We start from the raw sequence: 20,168 nt of genomic DNA, 5'->3' as shown, positions 1-20,168 counted from the left end.
TTATCGTTACAGTTGGTGTTATTCCATGTCGGAAGGGACGCAGCTACAGCCAGTGGGGTAACTAGAGACAGGCAGGCAGCTATGTGCAACAAAGGTAGGCGTGTTGTTTTCATATGCAGATCTGAAATATTGTCTTATATGCAAGAGGAGGAGTGATGGGGGTTCAGGCAAAAGCCAGGCTATGGATTGCATTGCTAAATGCTCCATCAGAGTGCAATGGTCGCCTGTCCTTTTTTTAAGTGATGATGTGGGTTTAGCCTGTGCTGTATGTATGTATGGGTGGCTGACTGCCACCCACCCAGAAAGTGTATGGGAGGCTGGTTGGCTGCCAGCCTTCCTTCCATTCCTATGAGTAATGTGAGTGCTCATGAAGGGGACATGGTTGGGTCCACCCCTTTCCCGGTTATCCCCTCTAGGCCTTTTGGCTTAGATCAAGTGTAAAAAAAGAAAGGATCTTGCGACAGATCGCATCCTGAGGCACGTTTTTTTTTGTGTGAATACTTGCACTTGGGTGACTTGTGAGCACATACTGATACATACGTTCCCTATCTGGGGACCATAAATTAAATGGATTTTTGAGAAAGGGAGCTGATTTGGAAGCTTGCTTCTGTCGCCCTATGCATTGACCCGATGTGGCAGTATCTTCGGGTAGTGAACAGTGCACCACCCCATTCCAGTGTTAAACAAGAAAGATTCTCATTTAATCCTCCGTGGGTGAGAATTTGAGTTTGAGAATTGGAGACCAAAATGATGAGTTGCACTGACTGGTTTATGAACGTCTATTCATTTAGCGTTTTAATGACCATGTTTGCACACTGATTGGTGTAAAAAAATAAAATAAAACTAAATAATAATAATCTAGCACACCTGTGCAGGTTTGACATGACATGACAGGTAGCTGTCTTGTGGGTGGTGCTGAATCCTGTTAAATGACATGAGGGTCTCATGCCTATACACAAGGGTGTGTCATTGCTGTTGCTTGACCATGCATTGGTTTCTGTGGTCAGTGAATGATAAAAACAAAATTTACCATCCATTGATGGATGGGAAATCCGCCATGAGGCATTTGTTTTTAGAAACTGCTGCTCACAACCAATGTTGCAATGGAGTGTCTCCATCTGCTGGTGGTATTGGAAAGGCATTAGTGCTATGACAGGGTCTGAAGAAGAAGAAGAAGAAGAAGAAGAAGAAGACGGAAAAAAATATATATAAAAAGAAAAAGAGAGAGAGAGAGAGAGAGAGAGACTGACTTAGTGAGCGAGTGAGTGAGAGAGTGAGAGTGAGTGAGAGTGAATGAGTGAGTGAGTGATTGAGTGAGTGAGTGAGTGAGTGAGTGAGAACAAATGAGTTAAAGCAAGTGAGTGAGAGAGATCGAATGAATGAAAGTCTGAATGACAGAAAGAAAAAAGGATGAAGAAAGAAGCATGAAGAAAAAAAAATGTATATGGAGTTGCTGACATGAGTGCAATCTACAAAGCCGTTGAGGCTGATCCTCATGGGAGGATTATTGCACCAGGACCCTTAGCACTTTTAAAATGCCATTCAATGCCACGGGCTAGATGTAAACTGCAGATGACCATGTTGTGGTAGTTACCATGGATACCCAAGTGATGTGTGAGCTAACACATAGGCCCAACAGATTCCAAGAAGGCCAGAATCACCAGCGGCACCACCATCGATTGTCAGGTCACCCGGATTCAGCAAATACCAGAGTCCAAAATGATGCAGGTTTATACTGTTAATTTTCAGTTTATCGTTACAGTTGGTGTTATTCCATGTCGGAAGGGACGCAGCTACAGCCAGTGGGGTAACTAGAGACAGGCAGGCAGCTATGTGCAACAAAGGTAGGCGTGTTGTTTTCATATGCAGATCTGAAATATTGTCTTATATGCAAGAGGAGGAGTGATGGGGGTTCAGGCAAAAGCCAGGCTATGGATTGCATTGCTAAATGCTCCATCAGAGTGCAATGGTCGCCTGTCCTTTTTTTAAGTGATGATGTGGGTTTAGCCTGTGCTGTATGTATGTATGGGTGGCTGACTGCCACCCACCCAGAAAGTGTATGGGAGGCTGGTTGGCTGCCAGCCTTCCTTCCATTCCTATGAGTAATGTGAGTGCTCATGAAGGGGACATGGTTGGGTCCAACCCTTTCCCGGTTATCCCCTCTAGGCCTTTTGGCTTAGATCAAGTGTAAAAAAAGAAAGGATCTTGCGACAGATCGCATCCTGAGGCACGTTTTTTTTTGTGTGAATACTTGCACTTGGGTGACTTGTGAGCACATACTGATACATACGTTCCCTATCTGGGGACCATAAATTAAATGGATTTTTGAGAAAGGGAGCTGATTTGGAAGCTTGCTTCTGTCGCCCTATGCATTGACCCGATGTGGCAGTATCTTCGGGTAGTGAACAGTGCACCACCCCATTCCAGTGTTAAACAAGAAAGATTCTCATTTAATCCTCCGTGGGTGAGAATTTGAGTTTGAGAATTGGAGACCAAAATGATGAGTTGCACTGACTGGTTTATGAACGTCTATTCATTTAGCGTTTTAATGACCATGTTTGCACACTGCTTGGTGTAAAAAAATAAAATAAAACTAAATAATAATAATCTAGCACACCTGTGCAGGTTTGACATGACATGACAGGTAGCTGTCTTGTGGGTGGTGCTGAATCCTGTTAAATGACATGAGGGTCTCATGCCTATACACAAGGGTGTGTCATTGCTGTTGCTTGACCATGCATTGGTTTCTGTGGTCAGTGAATGATAAAAACAAAATTTACCATCCATTGATGGATGGGAAATCCGCCATGAGGCATTTGTTTTTAGAAACTGCTGCTCACAACCAATGTTGCAATGGAGTGTCTCCATCTGCTGGTGGTATTGGAAAGGCATTAGTGCTATGACAGGGTCTGAAGAAGAAGAAGAAGAAGAAGAAGAAGAAGAAGACGGAAAAAAATATATATAAAAAGAAAAAGAGAGAGAGAGAGAGAGACTGACTTAGTGAGCGAGTGAGTGAGAGAGTGAGAGTGAGTGAGAGTGAATGAGTGAGTGAGTGATTGAGTGAGTGAGTGAGTGAGTGAGAACAAATGAGTTAAAGCAAGTGAGTGAGAGAGATCGAATGAATGAAAGTCTGAATGACAGAAAGAAAAAAGGATGAAGAAAGAAGCATGAAGAAAAAAAAATGTATATGGAGTTGCTGACATGAGTGCAATCTACAAAGCCGTTGAGGCTGATCCTCATGGGAGGATTATTGCACCAGGACCCTTAGCACTTTTAAAATGCCATTCAATGCCACGGGCTAGATGTAAACTGCAGATGACCATGTTGTGGTAGTTACCATGGATACCCAAGTGATGTGTGAGCTAACACATAGGCCCAACAGATTCCAAGAAGGCCAGAATCACCAGCGGCACCACCATCGATTGTCAGGTCACCCGGATTCAGCAAATACCAGAGTCCAAAATGATGCAGGTTTATACTGTTAATTTTCAGTTTATCGTTACAGTTGGTGTTATTCCATGTCGGAAGGGACGCAGCTACAGCCAGTGGGGTAACTAGAGACAGGCAGGCAGCTATGTGCAACAAAGGTAGGCGTGTTGTTTTCATATGCAGATCTGAAATATTGTCTTATATGCAAGAGGAGGAGTGATGGGGGTTCAGGCAAAAGCCAGGCTATGGATTGCATTGCTAAATGCTCCATCAGAGTGCAATGGTCGCCTGTCCTTTTTTTAAGTGATGATGTGGGTTTAGCCTGTGCTGTATGTATGTATGGGTGGCTGACTGCCACCCACCCAGAAAGTGTATGGGAGGCTGGTTGGCTGCCAGCCTTCCTTCCATTCCTATGAGTAATGTGAGTGCTCATGAAGGGGACATGGTTGGGTCCACCCCTTTCCCGGTTATCCCCTCTAGGCCTTTTGGCTTAGATCAAGTGTAAAAAAAGAAAGGATCTTGCGACAGATCGCATCCTGAGGCACGTTTTTTTTTGTGTGAATACTTGCACTTGGGTGACTTGTGAGCACATACTGATACATACGTTCCCTATCTGGGGACCATAAATTAAATGGATTTTTGAGAAAGGGAGCTGATTTGGAAGCTTGCTTCTGTCGCCCTATGCATTGACCCGATGTGGCAGTATCTTCGGGTAGTGAACAGTGCACCACCCCATTCCAGTGTTAAACAAGAAAGATTCTCATTTAATCCTCCGTGGGTGAGAATTTGAGTTTGAGAATTGGAGACCAAAATGATGAGTTGCACTGACTGGTTTATGAACGTCTATTCATTTAGCGTTTTAATGACCATGTTTGCACACTGATTGGTGTAAAAAAATAAAATAAAACTAAATAATAATAATAATCTAGCACACCTGTGCAGGTTTGACATGACATGACAGGTAGCTGTCTTGTGGGTGGTGCTGAATCCTGTTAAATGACATGAGGGTCTCATGCCTATACACAAGGGTGTGTCATTGCTGTTGCTTGACCATGCATTGGTTTCTGTGGTCAGTGAATGATAAAAACAAAATTTACCATCCATTGATGGATGGGAAATCCGCCATGAGGCATTTGTTTTTAGAAACTGCTGCTCACAACCAATGTTGCAATGGAGTGTCTCCATCTGCTGGTGGTATTGGAAAGGCATTAGTGCTATGACAGGGTCTGAAGAAGAAGAAGAAGAAGAAGAAGAAGAAGAAGAAGAAGAAGAAGAAGAAGAAGAAGACGGAAAAAAATATATATAAAAAGAAAAAGAGAGAGAGAGAGAGAGACTGACTTAGTGAGCGAGTGAGTGAGAGAGTGAGAGTGAGTGAGAGTGAATGAGTGAGTGAGTGATTGAGTGAGTGAGTGAGTGAGTGAGAACAAATGAGTTAAAGCAAGTGAGTGAGAGAGATCGAATGAATGAAAGTCTGAATGACAGAAAGAAAAAAGGATGAAGAAAGAAGCATGAAGAAAAAAAAATGTATATGGAGTTGCTGACATGAGTGCAATCTACAAAGCCGTTGAGGCTGATCCTCATGGGAGGATTATTGCACCAGGACCCTTAGCACTTTTAAAATGCCATTCAATGCCACGGGCTAGATGTAAACTGCAGATGACCATGTTGTGGTAGTTACCATGGATACCCAAGTGATGTGTGAGCTAACACATAGGCCCAACAGATTCCAAGAAGGCCAGAATCACCAGCGGCACCACCATCGATTGTCAGGTCACCCGGATTCAGCAAATACCAGAGTCCAAAATGATGCAGGTTTATACTGTTAATTTTCAGTTTATCGTTACAGTTGGTGTTATTCCATGTCGGAAGGGACGCAGCTACAGCCAGTGGGGTAACTAGAGACAGGCAGGCAGCTATGTGCAACAAAGGTAGGCGTGTTGTTTTCATATGCAGATCTGAAATATTGTCTTATATGCAAGAGGAGGAGTGATGGGGGTTCAGGCAAAAGCCAGGCTATGGATTGCAGTGCTAAATGCTCCATCAGAGTGCAATGGTCGCCTGTCCTTTTTTTAAGTGATGATGTGGGTTTAGCCTGTGCTGTATGTATGTATGGGTGGCTGACTGCCACCCACCCAGAAAGTGTATGGGAGGCTGGTTGGCTGCCAGCCTTCCTTCCATTCCTATGAGTAATGTGAGTGCTCATGAAGGGGACATGGTTGGGTCCACCCCTTTCCCGGTTATCCCCTCTAGGCCTTTTGGCTTAGATCAAGTGTAAAAAAAGAAAGGATCTTGCGACAGATCGCATCCTGAGGCACGTTTTTTTTTGTGTGAATACTTGCACTTGGGTGACTTGTGAGCACATACTGATACATACGTTCCCTATCTGGGGACCATAAATTAAATGGATTTTTGAGAAAGGGAGCTGATTTGGAAGCTTGCTTCTGTCGCCCTATGCATTGACCCGATGTGGCAGTATCTTCGGGTAGTGAACAGTGCACCACCCCATTCCAGTGTTAAACAAGAAAGATTCTCATTTAATCCTCCGTGGGTGAGAATTTGAGTTTGAGAATTGGAGACCAAAATGATGAGTTGCACTGACTGGTTTATGAACGTCTATTCATTTAGCGTTTTAATGACCATGTTTGCACACTGCTTGGTGTAAAAAAATAAAATAAAACTAAATAATAATAATCTAGCACACCTGTGCAGGTTTGACATGACATGACAGGTAGCTGTCTTGTGGGTGGTGCTGAATCCTGTTAAATGACATGAGGGTCTCATGCCTATACACAAGGGTGTGTCATTGCTGTTGCTTGACCATGCATTGGTTTCTGTGGTCAGTGAATGATAAAAACAAAATTTACCATCCATTGATGGATGGGAAATCCGCCATGAGGCATTTGTTTTTAGAAACTGCTGCTCACAACCAATGTTGCAATGGAGTGTCTCCATCTGCTGGTGGTATTGGAAAGGCATTAGTGCTATGACAGGGTCTGAAGAAGAAGAAGAAGAAGAAGAAGAAGAAGAAGACGGAAAAAAATATATATAAAAAGAAAAAGAGAGAGAGAGAGAGAGACTGACTTAGTGAGCGAGTGAGTGAGAGAGTGAGAGTGAGTGAGAGTGAATGAGTGAGTGATTGAGTGAGTGAGTGAGTGAGTGAGAACAAATGAGTTAAAGCAAGTGAGTGAGAGAGATCGAATGAATGAAAGTCTGAATGACAGAAAGAAAAAAGGATGAAGAAAGAAGCATGAAGAAAAAAAAATGTATATGGAGTTGCTGACATGAGTGCAATCTACAAAGCCGTTGAGGCTGATCCTCATGGGAGGATTATTGCACCAGGACCCTTAGCACTTTTAAAATGCCATTCAATGCCACGGGCTAGATGTAAACTGCAGATGACCATGTTGTGGTAGTTACCATGGATACCCAAGTGATGTGTGAGCTAACACATAGGCCCAACAGATTCCAAGAAGGCCAGAATCACCAGCGGCACCACCATCGATTGTCAGGTCACCCGGATTCAGCAAATACCAGAGTCCAAAATGATGCAGGTTTATACTGTTAATTTTCAGTTTATCGTTACAGTTGGTGTTATTCCATGTCGGAAGGGACGCAGCTACAGCCAGTGGGGTAACTAGAGACAGGCAGGCAGCTATGTGCAACAAAGGTAGGCGTGTTGTTTTCATATGCAGATCTGAAATATTGTCTTATATGCAAGAGGAGGAGTGATGGGGGTTCAGGCAAAAGCCAGGCTATGGATTGCATTGCTAAATGCTCCATCAGAGTGCAATGGTCGCCTGTCCTTTTTTTAAGTGATGATGTGGGTTTAGCCTGTGCTGTATGTATGTATGGGTGGCTGACTGCCACCCACCCAGAAAGTGTATGGGAGGCTGGTTGGCTGCCAGCCTTCCTTCCATTCCTATGAGTAATGTGAGTGCTCATGAAGGGGACATGGTTGGGTCCACCCCTTTCCCGGTTATCCCCTCTAGGCCTTTTGGCTTAGATCAAGTGTAAAAAAAGAAAGGATCTTGCGACAGATCGCATCCTGAGGCACGTTTTTTTTTGTGTGAATACTTGCACTTGGGTGACTTGTGAGCACATACTGATACATACGTTCCCTATCTGGGGACCATAAATTAAATGGATTTTTGAGAAAGGGAGCTGATTTGGAAGCTTGCTTCTGTCGCCCTATGCATTGACCCGATGTGGCAGTATCTTCGGGTAGTGAACAGTGCACCACCCCATTCCAGTGTTAAACAAGAAAGATTCTCATTTAATCCTCCGTGGGTGAGAATTTGAGTTTGAGAATTGGAGACCAAAATGATGAGTTGCACTGACTGGTTTATGAACGTCTATTCATTTAGCGTTTTAATGACCATGTTTGCACACTGCTTGGTGTAAAAAAATAAAATAAAACTAAATAATAATAATCTAGCACACCTGTGCAGGTTTGACATGACATGACAGGTAGCTGTCTTGTGGGTGGTGCTGAATCCTGTTAAATGACATGAGGGTCTCATGCCTATACACAAGGGTGTGTCATTGCTGTTGCTTGACCATGCATTGGTTTCTGTGGTCAGTGAATGATAAAAACAAAATTTACCATCCATTGATGGATGGGAAATCCGCCATGAGGCATTTGTTTTTAGAAACTGCTGCTCACAACCAATGTTGCAATGGAGTGTCTCCATCTGCTGGTGGTATTGGAAAGGCATTAGTGCTATGACAGGGTCTGAAGAAGAAGAAGAAGAAGAAGAAGAAGAAGAAGACGGAAAAAAATATATATAAAAAGAAAAAGAGAGAGAGAGAGAGAGACTGACTTAGTGAGCGAGTGAGTGAGAGAGTGAGAGTGAGTGAGAGTGAATGAGTGAGTGATTGAGTGAGTGAGTGAGTGAGTGAGAACAAATGAGTTAAAGCAAGTGAGTGAGAGAGATCGAATGAATGAAAGTCTGAATGACAGAAAGAAAAAAGGATGAAGAAAGAAGCATGAAGAAAAAAAAATGTATATGGAGTTGCTGACATGAGTGCAATCTACAAAGCCGTTGAGGCTGATCCTCATGGGAGGATTATTGCACCAGGACCCTTAGCACTTTTAAAATGCCATTCAATGCCACGGGCTAGATGTAAACTGCAGATGACCATGTTGTGGTAGTTACCATGGATACCCAAGTGATGTGTGAGCTAACACATAGGCCCAACAGATTCCAAGAAGGCCAGAATCACCAGCGGCACCACCATCGATTGTCAGGTCACCCGGATTCAGCAAATACCAGAGTCCAAAATGATGCAGGTTTATACTGTTAATTTTCAGTTTATCGTTACAGTTGGTGTTATTCCATGTCGGAAGGGACGCAGCTACAGCCAGTGGGGTAACTAGAGACAGGCAGGCAGCTATGTGCAACAAAGGTAGGCGTGTTGTTTTCATATGCAGATCTGAAATATTGTCTTATATGCAAGAGGAGGAGTGATGGGGGTTCAGGCAAAAGCCAGGCTATGGATTGCATTGCTAAATGCTCCATCAGAGTGCAATGGTCGCCTGTCCTTTTTTTAAGTGATGATGTGGGTTTAGCCTGTGCTGTATGTATGTATGGGTGGCTGACTGCCACCCACCCAGAAAGTGTATGGGAGGCTGGTTGGCTGCCAGCCTTCCTTCCATTCCTATGAGTAATGTGAGTGCTCATGAAGGGGACATGGTTGGGTCCACCCCTTTCCCGGTTATCCCCTCTAGGCCTTTTGGCTTAGATCAAGTGTAAAAAAAGAAAGGATCTTGCGACAGATCGCATCCTGAGGCACGTTTTTTTTTGTGTGAATACTTGCACTTGGGTGACTTGTGAGCACATACTGATACATACGTTCCCTATCTGGGGACCATAAATTAAATGGATTTTTGAGAAAGGGAGCTGATTTGGAAGCTTGCTTCTGTCGCCCTATGCATTGACCCGATGTGGCAGTATCTTCGGGTAGTGAACAGTGCACCACCCCATTCCAGTGTTAAACAAGAAAGATTCTCATTTAATCCTCCGTGGGTGAGAATTTGAGTTTGAGAATTGGAGACCAAAATGATGAGTTGCACTGACTGGTTTATGAACGTCTATTCATTTAGCGTTTTAATGACCATGTTTGCACACTGATTGGTGTAAAAAAATAAAATAAAACTAAATAATAATAATCTAGCACACCTGTGCAGGTTTGACATGACATGACAGGTAGCTGTCTTGTGGGTGGTGCTGAATCCTGTTAAATGACATGAGGGTCTCATGCCTATACACAAGGGTGTGTCATTGCTGTTGCTTGACCATGCATTGGTTTCTGTGGTCAGTGAATGATAAAAACAAAATTTACCATCCATTGATGGATGGGAAATCCGCCATGAGGCATTTGTTTTTAGAAACTGCTGCTCACAACCAATGTTGCAATGGAGTGTCTCCATCTGCTGGTGGTATTGGAAAGGCATTAGTGCTATGACAGGGTCTGAAGAAGAAGAAGAAGAAGAAGACGGAAAAAAATATATATAAAAAGAAAAAGAGAGAGAGAGAGAGAGACTGACTTAGTGAGCGAGTGAGTGAGAGAGTGAGAGTGAGTGAGAGTGAATGAGTGAGTGAGTGATTGAGTGAGTGAGTGAGTGAGTGAGTGAGAACAAATGAGTTAAAGCAAGTGAGTGAGAGAAATCGAATGAATGAAAGTCTGAATGACAGAAAGAAAAAAGGATGAAGAAAGAAGCATGAAGAAAAAAAAATGTATATGGAGTTGCTGACATGAGTGCAATCTACAAAGCCGTTGAGGCTGATCCTCATGGGAGGATTATTGCACCAGGACCCTTAGCACTTTTAAAATGCCATTCAATGCCACGGGCTAGATGTAAACTGCAGATGACCATGTTGTGGTAGTTACCATGGATACCCAAGTGATGTGTGAGCTAACACATAGGCCCAACAGATTCCAAGAAGGCCAGAATCACCAGCGGCACCACCATCGATTGTCAGGTCACCCGGATTCAGCAAATACCAGAGTCCAAAATGATGCAGGTTTATACTGTTAATTTTCAGTTTATCGTTACAGTTGGTGTTATTCCATGTCGGAAGGGACGCAGCTACAGCCAGTGGGGTAACTAGAGACAGGCAGGCAGCTATGTGCAACAAAGGTAGGCGTGTTGTTTTCATATGCAGATCTGAAATATTGTCTTATATGCAAGAGGAGGAGTGATGGGGGTTCAGGCAAAAGCCAGGCTATGGATTGCATTGCTAAATGCTCCATCAGAGTGCAATGGTCGCCTGTCCTTTTTTTAAGTGATGATGTGGGTTTAGCCTGTGCTGTATGTATGTATGGGTGGCTGACTGCCACCCACCCAGAAAGTGTATGGGAGGCTGGTTGGCTGCCAGCCTTCCTTCCATTCCTATGAGTAATGTGAGTGCTCATGAAGGGGACATGGTTGGGTCCACCCCTTTCCCGGTTATCCCCTCTAGGCCTTTTGGCTTAGATCAAGTGTAAAAAAAGAAAGGATCTTGCGACAGATCGCATCCTGAGGCACGTTTTTTTTTGTGTGAATACTTGCACTTGGGTGACTTGTGAGCACATACTGATACATACGTTCCCTATCTGGGGACCATAAATTAAATGGATTTTTGAGAAAGGGAGCTGATTTGGAAGCTTGCTTCTGTCGCCCTATGCATTGACCCGATGTGGCAGTATCTTCGGGTAGTGAACAGTGCACCACCCCATTCCAGTGTTAAACAAGAAAGATTCTCATTTAATCCTCCGTGGGTGAGAATTTGAGTTTGAGAATTGGAGACCAAAATGATGAGTTGCACTGACTGGTTTATGAACGTCTATTCATTTAGCGTTTTAATGACCATGTTTGCACACTGCTTGGTGTAAAAAAATAAAATAAAACTAAATAATAATAATCTAGCACACCTGTGCAGGTTTGACATGACATGACAGGTAGCTGTCTTGTGGGTGGTGCTGAATCCTGTTAAATGACATGAGGGTCTCATGCCTATACACAAGGGTGTGTCATTGCTGTTGCTTGACCATGCATTGGTTTCTGTGGTCAGTGAATGATAAAAACAAAATTTACCATCCATTGATGGATGGGAAATCCGCCATGAGGCATTTGTTTTTAGAAACTGCTGCTCACAACCAATGTTGCAATGGAGTGTCTCCATCTGCTGGTGGTATTGGAAAGGCATTAGTGCTATGACAGGGTCTGAAGAAGAAGAAGAAGAAGAAGAAGAAGAAGAAGACGGAAAAAAATATATATAAAAAGAAAAAGAGAGAGAGAGAGAGAGACTGACTTAGTGAGCGAGTGAGTGAGAGAGTGAGAGTGAGTGAGAGTGAATGAGTGAGTGATTGAGTGAGTGAGTGAGTGAGTGAGAACAAATGAGTTAAAGCAAGTGAGTGAGAGAGATCGAATGAATGAAAGTCTGAATGACAGAAAGAAAAAAGGATGAAGAAAGAAGCATGAAGAAAAAAAAATGTATATGGAGTTGCTGACATGAGTGCAATCTACAAAGCCGTTGAGGCTGATCCTCATGGGAGGATTATTGCACCAGGACCCTTAGCACTTTTAAAATGCCATTCAATGCCACGGGCTAGATGTAAACTGCAGATGACCATGTTGTGGTAGTTACCATGGATACCCAAGTGATGTGTGAGCTAACACATAGGCCCAACAGATTCCAAGAAGGCCAGAATCACCAGCGGCACCACCATCGATTGTCAGGTCACCCGGATTCAGCAAATACCAGAGTCCAAAATGATGCAGGTTTATACTGTTAATTTTCAGTTTATCGTTACAGTTGGTGTTATTCCATGTCGGAAGGGACGCAGCTACAGCCAGTGGGGTAACTAGAGACAGGCAGGCAGCTATGTGCAACAAAGGTAGGCGTGTTGTTTTCATATGCAGATCTGAAATATTGTCTTATATGCAAGAGGAGGAGTGATGGGGGTTCAGGCAAAAGCCAGGCTATGGATTGCATTGCTAAATGCTCCATCAGAGTGCAATGGTCGCCTGTCCTTTTTTTAAGTGATGATGTGGGTTTAGCCTGTGCTGTATGTATGTATGGGTGGCTGACTGCCACCCACCCAGAAAGTGTATGGGAGGCTGGTTGGCTGCCAGCCTTCCTTCCATTCCTATGAGTAATGTGAGTGCTCATGAAGGGGACATGGTTGGGTCCACCCCTTTCCCGGTTATCCCCTCTAGGCCTTTTGGCTTAGATCAAGTGTAAAAAAAGAAAGGATCTTGCGACAGATCGCATCCTGAGGCACGTTTTTTTTTGTGTGAATACTTGCACTTGGGTGACTTGTGAGCACATACTGATACATACGTTCCCTATCTGGGGACCATAAATTAAATGGATTTTTGAGAAAGGGAGCTGATTTGGAAGCTTGCTTCTGTCGCCCTATGCATTGACCCGATGTGGCAGTATCTTCGGGTAGTGAACAGTGCACCACCCCATTCCAGTGTTAAACAAGAAAGATTCTCATTTAATCCTCCGTGGGTGAGAATTTGAGTTTGAGAATTGGAGACCAAAATGATGAGTTGCACTGACTGGTTTATGAACGTCTATTCATTTAGCGTTTTAATGACCATGTTTGCACACTGATTGGTGTAAAAAAATAAAATAAAACTAAATAATAATAATCTAGCACACCTGTGCAGGTTTGACATGACATGACAGGTAGCTGTCTTGTGGGTGGTGCTGAATCCTGTTAAATGACATGAGGGTCTCATGCCTATACACAAGGGTGTGTCATTGCTGTTGCTTGACCATGCATTGGTTTCTGTGGTCAGTGAATGATAAAAACAAAATTTACCATCCATTGATGGATGGGAAATCCGCCATGAGGCATTTGTTTTTAGAAACTGCTGCTCACAACCAATGTTGCAATGGAGTGTCTCCATCTGCTGGTGGTATTGGAAAGGCATTAGTGCTATGACAGGGTCTGAAGAAGAAGAAGAAGAAGAAGAAGAAGACGGAAAAAAATATATATAAAAAGAAAAAGAGAGAGAGAGAGACTGACTTAGTGAGCGAGTGAGTGAGAGAGTGAGAGTGAGTGAGAGTGAATGAGTGAGTGAGTGATTGAGTGAGTGAGTGAGTGAGTGAGAACAAATGAGTTAAAGCAAGTGAGTGAGAGAGATCGAATGAATGAAAGTCTGAATGACAGAAAGAAAAAAGGATGAAGAAAGAAGCATGAAGAAAAAAAAATGTATATGGAGTTGCTGACATGAGTGCAATCTACAAAGCCGTTGAGGCTGATCCTCATGGGAGGATTAGTGCACCAGGACCCTTAACACTTTTAAAATGCCATTCAATGCCACGGGCTAGATGTAAACTGCAGATGACCATGTTGTGGTAGTTACCATGGATACCCAAGTGATGTGTGAGCTAACACATAGGCCCAACAGATTCCAAGAAGGCCAGAATCACCAGCGGCACCACCATCGATTGTCAGGTCACCCGGATTCAGCAAATACCAGAGTCCAAAATGATGCAGGTTTATACTGTTAATTTTCAGTTTATCGTTACAGTTGGTGTTATTCCATGTCGGAAGGGACGCAGCTACAGCCAGTGGGGTAACTAGAGACAGGCAGGCAGCTATGTGCAACAAAGGTAGGCGTGTTGTTTTCATATGCAGATCTGAAATATTGTCTTATATGCAAGAGGAGGAGTGATGGGGGTTCAGGCAAAAGCCAGGCTATGGATTGCATTGCTAAATGCTCCATCAGAGTGCAATGGTCGCCTGTCCTTTTTTTAAGTGATGATGTGGGTTTAGCCTGTGCTGTATGTATGTATGGGTGGCTGACTGCCACCCACCCAGAAAGTGTATGGGAGGCTGGTTGGCTGCCAGCCTTCCTTCCATTCCTATGAGTAATGTGAGTGCTCATGAAGGGGACATGGTTGGGTCCACCCCTTTCCCGGTTATCCCCTTTAGGCCTTTTGGCTTAGATCAAGTGTAAAAAAAGAAAGGATCTTGCGACAGATCGCATCCTGAGGCACGTTTTTTTTTGTGTGAATACTTGCACTTGGGTGACTTGTGAGCACATACTGATACATACGTTCCCTATCTGGGGACCATAAATTAAATGGATTTTTGAGAAAGGGAGCTGATTTGGAAGCTTGCTTCTGTCGCCCTATGCATTGACCCGATGTGGCAGTATCTTCGGGTAGTGAACAGTGCACCACCCCATTCCAGTGTTAAACAAGAAAGATTCTCATTTAATCCTCCGTGGGTGAGAATTTGAGTTTGAGAATTGGAGACCAAAATGATGAGTTGCACTGACTGGTTTATGAACGTCTATTCATTTAGCGTTTTAATGACCATGTTTGCACACTGATTGGTGTAAAAAAATAAAATAAAACTAAATAATAATAATCTAGCACACCTGTGCAGGTTTGACATGACATGACAGGTAGCTGTCTTGTGGGTGGTGCTGAATCCTGTTAAATGACATGAGGGTCTCATGCCTATACACAAGGGTGTGTCATTGCTGTTGCTTGACCATGCATTGGTTTCTGTGGTCAGTGAATGATAAAAACAAAATTTACCATCCATTGATGGATGGGAAATCCGCCATGAGGCATTTGTTTTTAGAAACTGCTGCTCACAACCAATGTTGCAATGGAGTGTCTCCATCTGCTGGTGGTATTGGAAAGGCATTAGTGCTATGACAGGGTCTGAAGAAGAAGAAGAAGAAGAAGAAGAAGAAGACGGAAAAAAATATATATAAAAAGAAAAAGAGAGAGAGAGAGACTGACTTAGTGAGCGAGTGAGTGAGAGAGTGAGAGTGAGTGAGAGTGAATGAGTGAGTGAGTGATTGAGTGAGTGAGTGAGTGAGTGAGTGAGTGAGAACAAATGAGTTAAAGCAAGTGAGTGAGAGAGATCGAATGAATGAAAGTCTGAATGACAGAAAGAAAAAAGGATGAAGAAAGAAGCATGAAGAAAAAAAAATGTATATGGAGTTGCTGACATGAGTGCAATCTACAAAGCCGTTGAGGCTGATCCTCATGGGAGGATTAGTGCACCAGGACCCTTAACACTTTTAAAATGCCATTCAATGCCACGGGCTAGATGTAAACTGCAGATGACCATGTTGTGGTAGTTACCATGGATACCCAAGTGATGTGTGAGCTAACACATAGGCCCAACAGATTCCAAGAAGGCCAGAATCACCAGCGGCACCACCATCGATTGTCAGGTCACCCGGATTCAGCAAATACCAGAGTCCAAAATGATGCAGGTTTATACTGTTAATTTTCAGTTTATCGTTACAGTTGGTGTTATTCCATGTCGGAAGGGACGCAGCTACAGCCAGTGGGGTAACTAGAGACAGGCAGGCAGCTATGTGCAACAAAGGTAGGCGTGTTGTTTTCATATGCAGATCTGAAATATTGTCTTATATGCAAGAGGAGGAGTGATGGGGGTTCAGGCAAAAGCCAGGCTATGGATTGCATTGCTAAATGCTCCATCAGAGTGCAATGGTCGCCTGTCCTTTTTTTAAGTGATGATGTGGGTTTAGCCTGTGCTGTATGTATGTATGGGTGGCTGACTGCCACCCACCCAGAAAGTGTATGGGAGGCTGGTTGGCTGCCAGCCTTCCTTCCATTCCTATGAGTAATGTGAGTGCTCATGAAGGGGACATGGTTGGGTCCACCCCTTTCCCGGTTATCCCCTTTAGGCCTTTTGGCTTAGATCAAGTGTAAAAAAAGAAAGGATCTTGCGACAGATCGCATCCTGAGGCACGTTTTTTTTTGTGTGAATACTTGCACTTGGGTGACTTGTGAGCACATACTGATACATACGTTCCCTATCTGGGGACCATAAATTAAATGGATTTTTGAGAAAGGGAGCTGATTTGGAAGCTTGCTTCTGTCGCCCTATGCATTGACCCGATGTGGCAGTATCTTCGGGTAGTGAACAGTGCACCACCCCATTCCAGTGTTAAACAAGAAAGATTCTCATTTAATCCTCCGTGGGTGAGAATTTGAGTTTGAGAATTGGAGACCAAAATGATGAGTTGCACTGACTGGTTTATGAACGTCTATTCATTTAGCGTTTTAATGACCATGTTTGCACACTGATTGGTGTAAAAAAATAAAATAAAACTAAATAATAATAATCTAGCACACCTGTGCAGGTTTGACATGACATGACAGGTAGCTGTCTTGTGGGTGGTGCTGAATCCTGTTAAATGACATGAGGGTCTCATGCCTATACACAAGGGTGTGTCATTGCTGTTGCTTGACCATGCATTGGTTTCTGTGGTCAGTGAATGATAAAAACAAAATTTACCATCCATTGATGGATGGGAAATCCGCCATGAGGCATTTGTTTTTAGAAACTGCTGCTCACAACCAATGTTGCAATGGAGTGTCTCCATCTGCTGGTGGTATTGGAAAGGCATTAGTGCTATGACAGGGTCTGAAGAAGAAGAAGAAGAAGAAGAAGAAGAAGACGGAAAAAAATATATATAAAAAGAAAAAGAGAGAGAGAGAGAGAGACTGACTTAGTGAGCGAGTGAGTGAGAGAGTGAGAGTGAGTGAGAGTGAATGAGTGAGTGAGTGATTGAGTGAGTGAGTGAGTGAGTGAGAACAAATGAGTTAAAGCAAGTGAGTGAGAGAGATCGAATGAATGAAAGTCTGAATGACAGAAAGAAAAAAGGATGAAGAAAGAAGCATGAAGAAAAAAAAATGTATATGGAGTTGCTGACATGAGTGCAATCTACAAAGCCGTTGAGGCTGATCCTCATGGGAGGATTATTGCACCAGGACCCTTAGCACTTTTAAAATGCCATTCAATGCCACGGGCTAGATGTAAACTGCAGATGACCATGTTGTGGTAGTTACCATGGATACCCAAGTGATGTGTGAGCTAACACATAGGCCCAACAGATTCCAAGAAGGCCAGAATCACCAGCGGCACCACCATCGATTGTCAGGTCACCCGGATTCAGCAAATACCAGAGTCCAAAATGATGCAGGTTTATACTGTTAATTTTCAGTTTATCGTTACAGTTGGTGTTATTCCATGTCGGAAGGGACGCAGCTACAGCCAGTGGGGTAACTAGAGACAGGCAGGCAGCTATGTGCAACAAAGGTAGGCGTGTTGTTTTCATATGCAGATCTGAAATATTGTCTTATATGCAAGAGGAGGAGTGATGGGGGTTCAGGCAAAAGCCAGGCTATGGATTGCATTGCTAAATGCTCCATCAGAGTGCAATGGTCGCCTGTCCTTTTTTTAAGTGATGATGTGGGTTTAGCCTGTGCTGTATGTATGTATGGGTGGCTGACTGCCACCCACCCAGAAAGTGTATGGGAGGCTGGTTGGCTGCCAGCCTTCCTTCCATTCCTATGAGTAATGTGAGTGCTCATGAAGGGGACATGGTTGGGTCCACCCCTTTCCCGGTTATCCCCTCTAGGCCTTTTGGCTTAGATCAAGTGTAAAAAAAGAAAGGATCTTGCGACAGATCGCATCCTGAGGCACGTTTTTTTTTGTGTGAATACTTGCACTTGGGTGACTTGTGAGCACATACTGATACATACGTTCCCTATCTGGGGACCATAAATTAAATGGATTTTTGAGAAAGGGAGCTGATTTGGAAGCTTGCTTCTGTCGCCCTATGCATTGACCCGATGTGGCAGTATCTTCGGGTAGTGAACAGTGCACCACCCCATTCCAGTGTTAAACAAGAAAGATTCTCATTTAATCCTCCGTGGGTGAGAATTTGAGTTTGAGAATTGGAGACCAAAATGATGAGTTGCACTGACTGGTTTATGAACGTCTATTCATTTAGCGTTTTAATGACCATGTTTGCACACTGATTGGTGTAAAAAAATAAAATAAAACTAAATAATAATAATCTAGCACACCTGTGCAGGTTTGACATGACATGACAGGTAGCTGTCTTGTGGGTGGTGCTGAATCCTGTTAAATGACATGAGGGTCTCATGCCTATACACAAGGGTGTGTCATTGCTGTTGCTTGACCATGCATTGGTTTCTGTGGTCAGTGAATGATAAAAACAAAATTTACCATCCATTGATGGATGGGAAATCCGCCATGAGGCATTTGTTTTTAGAAACTGCTGCTCACAACCAATGTTGCAATGGAGTGTCTCCATCTGCTGGTGGTATTGGAAAGGCATTAGTGCTATGACAGGGTCTGAAGAAGAAGAAGAAGAAGAAGAAGAAGACGGAAAAAAATATATATAAAAAGAAAAAGAGAGAGAGAGAGACTGACTTAGTGAGCGAGTGAGTGAGAGAGTGAGAGTGAGTGAGAGTGAATGAGTGAGTGAGTGATTGAGTGAGTGAGTGAGTGAGTGAGAACAAATGAGTTAAAGCAAGTGAGTGAGAGAGATCGAATGAATGAAAGTCTGAATGACAGAAAGAAAAAAGGATGAAGAAAGAAGCATGAAGAAAAAAAAATGTATATGGAGTTGCTGACATGAGTGCAATCTACAAAGCCGTTGAGGCTGATCCTCATGGGAGGATTAGTGCACCAGGACCCTTAACACTTTTAAAATGCCATTCAATGCCACGGGCTAGATGTAAACTGCAGATGACCATGTTGTGGTAGTTACCATGGATACCCAAGTGATGTGTGAGCTAACACATAGGCCCAACAGATTCCAAGAAGGCCAGAATCACCAGCGGCACCACCATCGATTGTCAGGTCACCCGGATTCAGCAAATACCAGAGTCCAAAATGATGCAGGTTTATACTGTTAATTTTCAGTTTATCGTTACAGTTGGTGTTATTCCATGTCGGAAGGGACGCAGCTACAGCCAGTGGGGTAACTAGAGACAGGCAGGCAGCTATGTGCAACAAAGGTAGGCGTGTTGTTTTCATATGCAGATCTGAAATATTGTCTTATATGCAAGAGGAGGAGTGATGGGGGTTCAGGCAAAAGCCAGGCTATGGATTGCATTGCTAAATGCTCCATCAGAGTGCAATGGTCGCCTGTCCTTTTTTTAAGTGATGATGTGGGTTTAGCCTGTGCTGTATGTATGTATGGGTGGCTGACTGCCACCCACCCAGAAAGTGTATGGGAGGCTGGTTGGCTGCCAGCCTTCCTTCCATTCCTATGAGTAATGTGAGTGCTCATGAAGGGGACATGGTTGGGTCCACCCCTTTCCCGGTTATCCCCTTTAGGCCTTTTGGCTTAGATCAAGTGTAAAAAAAGAAAGGATCTTGCGACAGATCGCATCCTGAGGCACGTTTTTTTTTGTGTGAATACTTGCACTTGGGTGACTTGTGAGCACATACTGATACATACGTTCCCTATCTGGGGACCATAAATTAAATGGATTTTTGAGAAAGGGAGCTGATTTGGAAGCTTGCTTCTGTCGCCCTATGCATTGACCCGATGTGGCAGTATCTTCGGGTAGTGAACAGTGCACCACCCCATTCCAGTGTTAAACAAGAAAGATTCTCATTTAATCCTCCGTGGGTGAGAATTTGAGTTTGAGAATTGGAGACCAAAATGATGAGTTGCACTGACTGGTTTATGAACGTCTATTCATTTAGCGTTTTAATGACCATGTTTGCACACTGATTGGTGTAAAAAAATAAAATAAAACTAAATAATAATAATCTAGCACACCTGTGCAGGTTTGACATGACATGACAGGTAGCTGTCTTGTGGGTGGTGCTGAATCCTGTTAAATGACATGAGGGTCTCATGCCTATACACAAGGGTGTGTCATTGCTGTTGCTTGACCATGCATTGGTTTCTGTGG

The 20,168-nt window shown here is 43.4% G+C and overlaps 12 pseudogenes; all 12 read left to right on the top strand.

The window, feature by feature from the left end:
- Window positions 1-405: 405 nt before the first annotated feature.
- LOC130332888 (U2 spliceosomal RNA) lies at window positions 406-669 on the top strand (annotated as a pseudogene).
- A 1,486-nt stretch (window positions 670-2,155) lies between these two features.
- LOC130332887 (U2 spliceosomal RNA) lies at window positions 2,156-2,419 on the top strand (annotated as a pseudogene).
- Window positions 2,420-3,898: 1,479 nt separating this feature from the next.
- Window positions 3,899-4,162, top strand: LOC130332886 (U2 spliceosomal RNA; annotated as a pseudogene).
- Window positions 4,163-5,668: 1,506 nt separating this feature from the next.
- LOC130332885 (U2 spliceosomal RNA) lies at window positions 5,669-5,932 on the top strand (annotated as a pseudogene).
- Window positions 5,933-7,407: 1,475 nt separating this feature from the next.
- Window positions 7,408-7,671, top strand: LOC130332884 (U2 spliceosomal RNA; annotated as a pseudogene).
- A 1,475-nt stretch (window positions 7,672-9,146) lies between these two features.
- LOC130332883 (U2 spliceosomal RNA) lies at window positions 9,147-9,410 on the top strand (annotated as a pseudogene).
- A 1,471-nt stretch (window positions 9,411-10,881) lies between these two features.
- Window positions 10,882-11,145, top strand: LOC130332881 (U2 spliceosomal RNA; annotated as a pseudogene).
- Window positions 11,146-12,620: 1,475 nt separating this feature from the next.
- Window positions 12,621-12,884, top strand: LOC130332880 (U2 spliceosomal RNA; annotated as a pseudogene).
- A 1,469-nt stretch (window positions 12,885-14,353) lies between these two features.
- LOC130332937 (U2 spliceosomal RNA) lies at window positions 14,354-14,617 on the top strand (annotated as a pseudogene).
- A 1,480-nt stretch (window positions 14,618-16,097) lies between these two features.
- On the top strand, window positions 16,098-16,361 carry LOC130332936 (U2 spliceosomal RNA; annotated as a pseudogene).
- Window positions 16,362-17,837: 1,476 nt separating this feature from the next.
- LOC130332878 (U2 spliceosomal RNA) lies at window positions 17,838-18,101 on the top strand (annotated as a pseudogene).
- A 1,469-nt stretch (window positions 18,102-19,570) lies between these two features.
- On the top strand, window positions 19,571-19,834 carry LOC130332935 (U2 spliceosomal RNA; annotated as a pseudogene).
- The last annotated feature ends 334 nt before the right edge of the window (window positions 19,835-20,168 follow it).

Source organism: Hyla sarda, unplaced genomic scaffold, assembly GCF_029499605.1.
Source record: "Hyla sarda isolate aHylSar1 unplaced genomic scaffold, aHylSar1.hap1 scaffold_391, whole genome shotgun sequence".
In the NCBI taxonomy this organism is placed as follows: domain Eukaryota; kingdom Metazoa; phylum Chordata; class Amphibia; order Anura; family Hylidae; genus Hyla; species Hyla sarda.
The sequence above is the reverse complement of the archived record's forward strand: the minus strand, read 5'-3'. Positions and strand labels throughout refer to the sequence as shown.